This window comes from Taurulus bubalis (genome assembly GCF_910589615.1).
Source record: "Taurulus bubalis genome assembly, chromosome: 10".
NCBI classification, from domain to species: Eukaryota; Metazoa; Chordata; class Actinopteri; order Perciformes; family Cottidae; genus Taurulus; species Taurulus bubalis.
The window spans coordinates 20,062,661-20,074,963 of record NC_136598.1 but is presented as its reverse complement, the minus strand read 5'-3'; the positions used below and the strand labels follow the sequence as shown (position 1 = coordinate 20,074,963).

The 12,303-nt window shown below is 40.0% G+C and overlaps 1 protein-coding gene across 5 annotated transcripts in view; it reads left to right on the top strand.

Annotated features, from left to right (window-relative positions):
- The window catches only part of kcnab1a (potassium voltage-gated channel subfamily A regulatory beta subunit 1a), a gene marked incomplete at both ends in the record, with an annotated part of 94,432 nt that overhangs the window by 30,755 nt on the left and 51,374 nt on the right, over positions 1-12,303 (top strand). The window lies entirely within an intron of this gene.

Genomic DNA, 12,303 nt, shown 5'->3' with positions numbered 1-12,303 from the left:
GTGCTGCCATGCTGCTCATGTTTCTGTCTGTACTTCTTTTCTTGTCCACTCCATCTCAGCTGTCACATCTTCATTACTCTTTAATAATGCTGCTCAATATTTCATGAGAATTAAGCTATCAACACAGTTGTACTTTTTAATGCTACTTAATTCCTTTTATAAACCTTTTCAGAGTTAAAAGTTTATTTAAAATCTTTTAAAGAAGTAGTACAGACTACCTTGTACTGAGCAGTAATGAATTATTATTATTATTATAATAATTATTAAAATAATAATAATTATTATTATATTATTGATCCACTTTTTGTGGAATTGTCATAATAATACAAATTTAACATCAGTATCTTAACACTGATTTCAGCCATATTGACACTAACTTATGTTGAACCCAGAGACATTTGTTATGTCGTTCTTTTAAGAATATTTTCATGTAAATGAGAAAATGGCTTTACAACTTGTTCAAATCTGGCTGATAACTCACCGCCTCACTGAAAGCCACAGAATTCCCCCTGCTCTACCTTGAAATCCCCTCTCGCGTGGCTTTTTTTGCCATCACATTGTGGCATCTCACAAAGCCACTCTTGCCAGCACCATCTGAAGCACCTTCTGCCAAGCCTGCAGTATGTTTTCAGTGAGCTTGTGCTTCACATTTCAAGGACTCATCAGGAAGTCGTGCCGAAGCTGCTCATTCACTTTTATATGTCACGAGCAAACCTGGCAGGTTTTACGAACACATGCTGTCTGCTACCTGGTGAGAGTTTACTGACGGTTCCTGCAGAGTCTGATATGTCTTCTCCACTACTTTCATTCTCCTCACAGTTCATTTACACTTTCCCACATATCCCGTGTGTCTGTCTCTCACAAATCTTAAACCTCTCTCCCTCTTCATTTTTTCTTCCTTGCACACAAAAACTCAAATTCCATCGCTTTCAATTGCCATGAATGGAACAGGAGTCTTCTGCTTCGCTCCCACACGCCTCAACACTTTATTTCTCCAAACTGTCTTCTCTGCCTCTCTTCCTGGTTCGGTGAGACAGCTCTGCAGTGTGGGCAGAGTGTCTCAGTCGGATTTGACCTCAGCAGTGCTGTTGCTCAGCTGACTTTTGTTTCACTCTCCTGGCCTCGGGCTGTGAATCTTACGGTGAAAAATATGGTGCCATTAGTTTCTTTTCAAGCTCTGCAGGTCACTGTGAAATTAAATTGGTGTGTGTGTGTGAGAGAGTGTATGAAGAGATGTTTTGTGTGTGGATAGTAAAGAGATAGTGACAGATTGCAGGCTGAAGATATTGTTAAGTATTCAGCACACTTTTTCATGGTGTTAATATTATTTTAAAGGCATTTGATATCACTCTGTGTGAACACAGGAGAATTAGACACATCAGACACATGTTTTGCTTCTGTGTGTGTATATATATATATATATATATATATATATATATATATATATATTATGGTTGTTTTAGGATTAACATGTGTAGCTGATGCTACAAGAACGTTCTGTAGACTGCTCTGATAAAATGTTCATGTTCGTGCTCTTCATATGGTAAAAAAGGTTTAACAATACAAAATTGTGTAGCAAGACTTGTAGGCAAATACATGTTTCATCCACAGTGAAAGGAAAATATTTTTTTTCCCTTTTTGAAAGGATGACATTGATTTTGAACCTGGATAAACAAAATTAAATATATGGTAGATGTCTGTTGAGATCTCAGAGGCATAGTTCCCTGTTATTGATCTTTTAATTTACTTTATTGTTATTGATTTCTTCTGCTTTAGTAATGGTTTGTTACAGTATTGGCTTAGTGCACACTGTTTCTCCTGCTGTAAGTGGTTTATGTGTTGTGCTATAAATGGAAATATAAGTATAAGTCTTGACTACTTCATTATTGAACAGGGCAGCGGAGGACACGGTGTAATAAATTGAATATCAGCAGAATAAAGCACGTAATATGTCTTCTGCAATGATTCAAACATGTGCCTGAGTGGTAGTACATATATTTTTTATGTTGCGATGTTTTATCAAGTGTTACAAATTTGATCTGCAACACCTGGCTCGGACTTTCACAGACCTGTTCAAGGCTAATAGAAAACTGGAAATCTTGGACTCCGTTTAAAGACTGGACTTGCAATACATATTGTTTCGTAGTAGTCTAGACAATGTGTAATGTAAGTGGGCTGCGATGCAGCTTGACCAGTAATGAGAGCTGGGAGAGACGGGTCAGCAGCGCGGGCCGTGGCTCGGTGCCACGTCCCTCTGCGTTGGAAACAACAGCGCAGAATGGTGGGGGCAGCGCACATTGAACTGAAATCAGATTGTGCTTTCAACCAATGGATTCAGTTCTGTAGAGCTCGAGGAATCCCAAAAGGTTGTTTTTAAGGTCTGCCCTTGTATTGGTTTTCTTATAACAAACCGCAGAAACATTCTAATAACGTAAAAACATGCTTGAATTGTTTAAATGATCGGATGCAGACACTCGATTTGTATCTCTATACTTGGATGGCATGTCAATGTTGTTCGAATTGATTGATTTGATGTGTCAGCACTTTTGGGAATAATTGATCCGGCTTCATGAAGAGAACTGTCAGATGTGTGCCTATAACTGAGGATTCTCATGACGCCTGCTGATGGGATTTATTGACCGCTTTATTGAACGGCTATGACACCGCCATGACCCTACAGCAACTTCAGACACGTCTCAGTCACACACTATTAGGTGAAAGTTGTAGGTAATAGCTAAGGAGAGGACCATCAATTTAATATCCTGGAAAGGGAAGCGCTATGTGGTGAAGACTAAGATGGTGAGTGTTCCTGCCACAAAGTTTTCCCCTGATCTCATGCCAACAGATTGTGTTTGTATGGCTCTTGGGCCGAGAAGTAACACGCCAGAGGCCTGAAAAAGATTTGGCTCACGTCATGTCACAGCTGAAATGTATGTTTGGGTAGTTTGGCCCGCCGGAACAGTCGCTGCTACTACGAGCGGCTGTGTCGGGTCAATTACTTCTCATCTTAGTACTTTTACACACCAGAAATAAAAAAAAGCAATTGGTTTGATTTATTCCAATGCAAGACGAATAAAGACATGTTTCTATTTTCTCAGTTCTCCAAAAGAACAGATGCCTTAAAGTTGAGCAAATTGGTCGAATATCTTGATCATCATTTTACAGATGACTTAATGGACAGTAGTGATGTGTTGACAAAGCTGTAACACGGTTGTATGAACGTCTCACATGTGTTTAACTGATGTGGAGGTCTGGCTGTTCAGGGTTTACTGTACTGCTAATGCCATTGTTTACTGCTCCTCTACTGTATGATTCATGAGTAAAAAAAAAGGCTATGCAGAGATGGACGGTCACTGACCGTGTGTATTGTGCGTGTCAGGATTCTGTAGTGTTAAGGCATTACATTCATTTGCAAACTATTGTCTTCTTCATGCATACTCCCACACAGAACCTGGATATTGCTTGGCGAAAAAGCAACAGTCTTTCGGAACAAGGTTGATTTACATTATTTATTTTTTACTGCGTACCAGAACAAGGTTTTACATGCTTACTTTTCACAATAAAAGCTGCAGACATATTCACAGGCCAAAATGTACCCACAGTGATAAGGAATGTTTCAATAAATATTCAGTACAGTTTAGATCATGTACAGTAAATATACTATATGTATTATCTACAGACATGATGCTCAAATCAAAATGAAAACACACACACACACACACACACACACACACACACACACACACACACACACACCTTCCTCTATAGGATGCCTCGTCATATAACCAGTGCCGTCTTCCTGACAGTTTGTCATTAAAGGTTCATCAGGCAGAGGAAGGATGGTGAAAATTGCCTCTGACAAAAGATGAGGATGGGCTAGAGTTTCCGCTCACAGTTCTATAGGAACAATGGGAGATAAGCTGGAGAGAGAAGACGAGAGAGATGGAAACAAAAAGAAATGGAAGAAGATGACAAGAGGCAATACCTGTGTGTGTGTGCGTGTGGACGCTAATCACTCAGTGCTGTATTGTCTCCTTCTTTTGGACGGCCAGTACGTGATGAGATGGACAGTCTCCTCGCCCTCCTCCATCTCGCTCTTCCTCTCCCTTTCTCTGTTTCTCTTTGTTTCAGGAAGTGAACTCGGGTTGTGCACACCATCTGCTCTGGCACTGCGTTGACAGTGAAAGCGTGACAAGCGAGGGCAGGTTTGCTTCTCGGTGTGTGTACCTCTGTGCGCGCTTCATTTCATGTGCGTCTCGCAGCACACGAGGGCTCGGCTGGTCAACTTATGAAACATATGTTTGCGTTTTTATTAGGAATAAATAGTTGGAGAACCGATGTGTCAAATTGGATGGTAGAAATGATTATGAAGGACTTTGTCAATTATACCAAATAGTATTTAAAAAATATATATCAAGCACTTCTGTAACAGAATAGTGTCAGAGAGTCTGTGGTGATGGTCCTTTTAGAGGCTCTCAACTTCAACACTGATGTTCAGTTTAGTTTTATGCAGAATTGTTTACCTTTGTCAGTATTCTTATTGACTTATCGACTGATGTGGAGTTGTTTACTGGTGCCTTATGCGAGCTTGACTGAGCCGAAATCATTTAAGTTTGAATAAGTCCTGACCACAGCAGCGCAGCAGAGTGGGAGCAGGCTTGGTTTGTGCATGTGTGGAAGGGTGGGGGTGGTGAACGCATCGCTGTACATCTGAACATTGTGAAAAGATACTGGATTACGGCGGATTTATGTACCCACTCTTTGCATATTCGACAGGACGGCAGAAACAAAAGGCTCATGGGCTATTTTCTGAGTCGGTTACAAAAAAAGCGCATCAAGTCTCCTGCCATCACTCTGATGCACTGTGTGGGGAGCTCATTCAATTGATAACGATTTCCTTTACTTTCAGACTCGGTAAACAACATTTGCGTCAGTCAGTCAGACAGGTGAAAGGAGATCCACAGGAGAGAGAGGAAGTGGATTTGGATAGCACTCGTGAAAGAAGCCCGAGCCCTCGCTGCGGTCAGACTACTGTCGGCAGTCTGCACTTGTTTAGAAAGTTCCACCAGGGACAACTTGTGCAGATAAAGAAGGAAGAGCAGGGGGAGCAGGAGGTTGGTATAATTGATAGAGGGGATCATTAGGAGGCATGAGGCTGTGCTTGACTTAATAGCATATCCATTAATAAATCATTAGTGAGCATAGTGTCAGTACAACCCCCTCACAGAAACATGTGAAGTATTAAAATGCTTTTTTTAGTTGCATACGCTGGCCTCCAACAGACTTCACTGTACACCAATCAGGGGGTGTCATGCTGAATAAAACACCTAAAGACTGCCATTTTATTAGAGGTGGGCTGTGTTGGTATGTGGTTATTTCTTTGTCCAGGGATTTTATAGAGACGAGGGACATTTTTAAACCATGCACTGTTCAAATCCACGTTTACCATGGCAGCCTTCTTCTTCTTCACAGCCTTAGCTGGTGCATTTCTGCTGTTCTCTGGGATTACTGCCAGCTGTAGGTCAGTGTTATATTGTGAAACCGTTAGGAGGAATATTTCTTGTCACCAGCATGCATGCACAAAAAGGGGACCCACTTATAAATGAATTACAAGAGGTCACAAATGTCACAGAGACATTTTTTAATAATTACTTTGAGAGCATGTAAAACTCTGCAGTTCCCATTAAAATGATGTCAACTGTCTGACCAAAAATTAACTTCTTCAGTATAATTGCAACAGTCTATATACTACGGATTTTTCTTTCTTCTGCTTGTTTTGTATTTAGACCTTCCAACACAGGTTTGTGAAGGTTTATAATGTCCCTTTCGGGAGGTTCTGTGCTGTCTGAACACCTTTTCTGCCCAGCCAGCTGTCTTTTTGTTCCTGTATTTGGAATAATATCACATTCCTGAAAGCCTTTGCCTATGGTTTTTGCCAATACCAAAATGTGTTGGAGTAACAGTTTACAAAACTCATCTCAGGCTGAACCCATGTTGACAGAATATGCAAACTGAGAATTGTGAGTGTACATGTTTGGGTACAGTATGCTTCAATAATGTGCTGTGTTTGTATCTCAAACACAATGTTTTCCTGATACTGCTGCTGTGTTTTTAGTTTTTCAGTAGAGAGAGAAAAGAGAGGCAGCAGATGTGGGAGTTGGGAGGCATTTAACAGCTTGCAGCAGTCAAGGCCAGAGACTAGTGCCTCTGAAACACACAAAGCAGCGGAAGCCAAATATAAAGAGACTCAGTTGAAGTTGGTGGTAAGAAAAAGAAAAAAATAGAGCCTGACAAATTTAAAAAAAAATGTGTGGAGGGAAAAAAGTATTGAAAGATCTGGCAAGAAAAAACAAACTCATTCCTGATGACATTTCAACATGTGTTGAAATAAAAACAACACATGAAGGTGTTGCACCCTTGAAACGAACAGTCCACAAACACGTCCTTCTTCAGTTTTGCAACTTTTATTTAACAAATCCCAGTTTAATAACAAGCATACGTTTTGTCTTCAGCCAGTATAATGCACCTCTACTTCGCTCCTCTCTTAAAGAGACAGCGCTCTTTTCTAAGGGGCCAATGCAATACTCTCTGCCCTTCACAGCCAGTATGCATACAGGTAATTTAATGTTCTCAAACATTGAAACAATAACAACATATGACTTCACTTAAACACACAATTTAAAGTAAATTGTTAGTAATGGACACAGTTGTATTAAATTAGTAAGACATATGAAATAACATATTTCAGGGCGCTACAAAGGCTTTGTGAATACTGGGCAAGCGTTTGCATGAGCCACCTCAGAAACTGCTAATTTGGAAGAAAAAGGTGGGTGTCCGCTCAGCTACGTATCCTGCTGAGAGCTTGCACAGCATCGCGGTGTGAAAGGCCAGATTAGCAACTGCTGTTAAAGTGTCTATGTGATGTGCCATCCAATGGAGGAGGTGTGAAGGTGCTTTGTGTGTGTGAGACCTAAATCTTTTAGTTGTAATTTTATTATCGAGTATTTTTTGGCATTGTGTGGAAATACTGACACTGTAAGTCCCTTTGTGTGTTTGTGTTATAGAAAGATGACAGCTGATAATTTTCACATAGTTTTTTAAAAACAACAACAACAACAAATTCTTCACAAAGGAAAAAAACGTTTAACGTGTCAGATGGTAATAATTAAGGGAATGAATTATTTGTGCCTGCTGGTCTTAGGCACATCCACAACACAACAAATACTCAGCGGTCCTAACCAACACATTATCTCTGCTTGTTGCTATGGTAATCATGTCCTTGGCTCTGTCATGCTATCATTCAATTTAGAGACGCGCGCACACACATTTAAGAAAGACTTTAAGCCTTTGGGGGTAAACTAAAAGGCAACTGAACTAAAGAGTGAAATGAATAATGGGATTTAAAAGATGTCATGAATGCATGAACTGAACGTACATTTATTGATTTTTAAATGTCTCAAGTGATTGAGGGCTTAGAGTAGACTGTCATTGTTTTCATTGTCAGGATTTAGGCTGTAAGAAAACAAGGATCTAGGAAATAAGAGTCATTTTAAGAACGCAAACCTATCATCATATACCTGCTAGCTACCTTTTGACATCCCCTGGCTCACACACATCAGGGCTGTGGGGACTTTGAGATCTGACAAGGGTTAAACTCTGTTTATGCTGGAGGAGAAACTCCCACAGGTATTCCCTCAGAGTGATGCAGGGATGGTAAAAGGAACCGGGCGAAGAAGAGTGTCAAATCTATGAATGATTACACGTTAAATCCCTACAGGGGCCTATTATATTGTCCACTATATAACTGGAGGCAGAATAACACACAGTGGCCGTCTATGGTTGTCAGGTTGTCTGTGAACAGTTGCTGTGTCCTTGGGCGTCCGGAACAACACCGATAGAAATATTAATATAGTGACGGGTCTGCAGCTGAAACTGGTTTGAACCTTTTCATCTGGTATGTGGCATCAATTGATAATAATGACTAATACCTCTCTGTGCATAGCTGAATAAAATATTTCACTTGGTATGTGGCAGCTGAAGTTACCGTTAAAATAAAGATACATTTATAACACTGTCTGTCATTTTATAGTTGTTCTCGTTGGTGTTACTGCTGCACTGATCACAGCGTTCTCTGACGTTAGAGTTGAGGATAATGGGGTCGGCTTTCAGTGCTTTCTTCCCTCACTTTTGCTTTTAATTAAAAGAAGTGCGAGGATTGCTTGTCAGGTTGGTTCCATAGCAGGAGAGTGACTCAAATGGAGCGGAGAGCCAAAAAATGAAATTGAGCATCAGCAAATTTGTTGTCTGCCTCTAAAGCTGCCCAACAGGATAGAAGAAAGAGAGCACAACAAAGAGAAATGGAGATTGTTCAGACGCAGTACAAAAGTTCATCAGTGATTTTTCTCTGTTTTTAAGTGCTTACCTCAGAAAAAAACGCCCCTCCCTAAAGTCTTCTAACGTTAGTGATTAATCCTTCAACAAACCTTTCCCTGTAAACATACAGGCTTCCCGGCAATCACCACACATTTTATTTCCAGTTATTATTAAAATGATTGTATTATGAGAGTATGTGCTGTTTTTAACAAAGCATTTTGCTGGTTCAGTTGTTTGGATGTTTCCTAAACTGAAGCAGTGGTGCAGCTGTGACTAACTGAGCTGCAGTGGGACGGTAATGAATTTGAAAGATACTCCCTGTTCCGCGGCCGCCCATATATCAAAATAAAATATAATGGAGGAAATGTGTTTCTCAGTGGATTAGCATGAATGGATAATCGGGTTGTTTGATCCACCCTATCTCTTGACTTTATGCCGGTTAAAGATTACAGGACTGCAGTGCACAGCAGACGCCCAAGCAGGCAGATATAGTTTTATGACTCTCCGAGCAGATATTGTTGCACAAACTCAGCTGGAGAGCCACAGTCTGTGTCACTAGTAGCCTGTCAGTCTCTGGGGCTCAATCACAGGCATGTACAGCACAGATTAAACTTTGCTCCTCTTTCCTGGATGCAAACGGTGTCCAAACAGCAGAGCAACCACTGAAGCAACACAAGATCCTCATTGTTTCCAACTAAAGATCTTTACATCCTATCAGCCACGCCGGTGTTGAAACTTCAGGCCCATCTGACAGGCTGCTGTCTCTCCAACAACTCGTCTCCTCGGGGGCCCTTGTTTCTTCCACACTCGCTCTTTTGACAGCTCATTTACCGGATTCACAATGATTCACTGTGAATCTTGTTCCTCTGGCCAACAAAAGGAACAATGCACGTGAACTGCAGTGCAGCTGGTATATAGAAGCAGTTTGTGCAGCTGCTGCCCATGAATCGGTTTCAGCAAGGAATATGCTTGTGTTATCATCTCTTCTACGGGACTTAATGGAAGCAATTGCATCCTCATTTGCAGCTGACTCTTCTGTCTTACAGCCCTCTCTTTCTGTCTCTTTGGCAAATTCACAAAAACCTTGGAAACATCTGAAGCTCTTTGTTCTGATCATCCTGTTGAAACATACAGTAGGTGTGTGGACTACTAGCAAGATCATAACAACGCCAGAGGACTTCACTGTGTTGAAATTTAACGTACCCGTTACTGCAACCAAAATATTATTAACCAGTTTGATGGAGATGCTACGGCCGGCTAATGATCCTCATCTCTCCTCCAAATTATTATTTAACAGGGAAGACATTTTTGCAGATGATATGATAGTAAAAATACATTGAATTACCGTCAGAAGGTTGTATGGAAATTATTTAGTGAGACGAAACGAGGATGGAGAGATGAGAGAAGTATTATTAATTGGGTCTATTCATTTGTTTTACTGACTTTGAGCGAATCCTCAACTATTTGTAACTATTTGTGCTCCTGTATGTGAATGTGTGTGTTTAATGTACGGCTTTACATGAACTTGTCGTGTGTGTGCATGTGTGCCTGTGAATTGCTCACAGTAATGTGTATGACACACACAGACACACACACACACACACACACACACACACACACACACACACACACACACACACACACACACACACACACACACACTTCCTTCCCTAACCCATCCCAATTTGCTGTCTTCTTCCGTCCTCAGATTAAACCTTTTCAGTTTCTCTTTTTCAGTTTTTTATTATTTTCTTTGTTCATCTCCCTCCATCTTTCTCCCACTTTTTCTCCCCCCTTCCCTCCCTCCCTCCACAGACAGCAGTGGCATCCTAAACGCTGTGAGGAATAGGTGTAACTGTGCCTGCTGAGCTCAGTTCCTTTGATCCGTGGCGTAATCAAAATCTCCTTGCCGTGCCCTGAGGCTGATGTACATGTTATGTTCCCTGCATGGTGGGCTGACTTAAACATATCCATATTGTATGCACAAACGCGTCAAATGCAGACATGATAGCACGTGCATAGTTAATTTACATTGTACACGTTCGACTACTGAATTGAGTGAGCAGGTAAGGCTTTTATATTTGGCTCACTGAAACACACCAACGCTTGGAAGGTCTCCCTGTAAAGTAAAGCTGGATCAATCTGTCAATTAAATGATCAGTCAATCCACAGAAAAATATACATTTATTTAGGTAATTGACTATCTGTTAGTCATTTCTCAATTCAAAAAATTTAAACTTTCCCTGTCTTTCTATTGTTGAGGTTTTACTTGCCTTGTTTGGTAACACTTTATAATAACTACACAGTATTTAGCAATAGTAAAGCATGAGTAAACATTTAATTAATAATTTATAAAGCATTGTTCCAACATGAACAACTTCATGTAACTTATTAGTATGCAATTCATAAACACAGTTATAAATCTTTAATTCTTGATTAATAAGCTTAACTATTATGCGTTTCATGATTGGGTTGGGTTTGTATACTTTATAAATAATGGATTCCCCATTAGTAAATTAAATATATTGCAAACCAATTAAGTAATATATATTGCAAACCAATTATTAAGAACTTATAGATGATGCACTGGGATGTTTCTATTAATAGCTCCGCGAAAAAACGGCACAGAAATATGATTCAGCTGTTGCTGGATGCGCTAGACTCTTGAGTTCCCGCCCCCTTGCTCTGTGAGCTCCTAAGTGACTCTCACAGGAGCTCTCAGCATGTGGAGTTTGTGTCGAGCTCAGCCTTTCACCGTGATTTGTCTATTCAGGTGTCCGTCGACATTTTGTGTGAAACTAACCAATGGACACTCAGGAAATCTCTAAGGACCTACCCACCAACACTACAAAAAGACACTGACTTTCAGTAAGTGACAACAGACCTACTAACCCACCTTACACTGCAACAAAAATGTGAGAGAGACGTCAGCTCAGATCAGATCAGCTGTTCAGTATTTCTCTGCGCAACACATGACCATGCGCTGGTAAAGAGTACATAGTACATACATACAGAGTACATAATTGGTCTTGTTCTGAAAACTGTTCTTGAAAAACGAAACTGAAACTGAAACATGCACATTGTGTAAACATAGTAAATTGTTCGTTTTTCTTTACAGTACATTTTTCACCATCGTGGCCCGGGCCAGAAAGAACGCTGGCCAGGTGATGTGAGGCGAGGCGATTATGACTTTGTGTCTATTTCGTTTTCTGTTGAGAAGATAACTGAGACTTTTGTTAGCTTTGAGGCGCTGCTGGCCTTTCAATGTAATTTATTCATGCGTTGTAAAGCATAGATAGTCACTTCAGATGGGGTTACACAAAATACTTAACTAATACTTTAAAACTTCTTTAACCCCAGTTGAGCCCCAGACATTTTTCTCAAAAATCCGAATGGTTTGCATACCCATACTAAATACAGAATATCTCCTCAACTGAGAAAGTACGCTTTGCATCATCTATAAGTCCTTAATAATTGGTTTGCAACATATATTACTTAATTGGTTTTGCAATATCTATAGCTTAAGTTACAAATAGGGAATCCATCATTTATAAAGTATGAAAACCCAATCATGAAACGCATAATAGTCAATTACTTATAAATCAAGAATACAACATTCATAACGGTTTATGAATTGCATACTAATGAGTTACTAATGTGTGTTCATGTTGGAACAATGCTTTATATATTAAGAATGATGTGTTTACTCATGCTTTACTAATGCTAAACAGTGTGTAGTTCTTATAAACACTTACGTTTTTTTTCATTGTTTCTTATCTGCGATTGCATATCTTTGTGTTTTGGAGTGTTAATCAAACAATGTAGGAGTAATAGTAGTAAATTAGATGATATGGCAAAACACTGGGAGAGGACTGGTACGTATATATGCAGGGGAGTTATTAAGGAAATGGAGATCATGTGTGCTTGTTA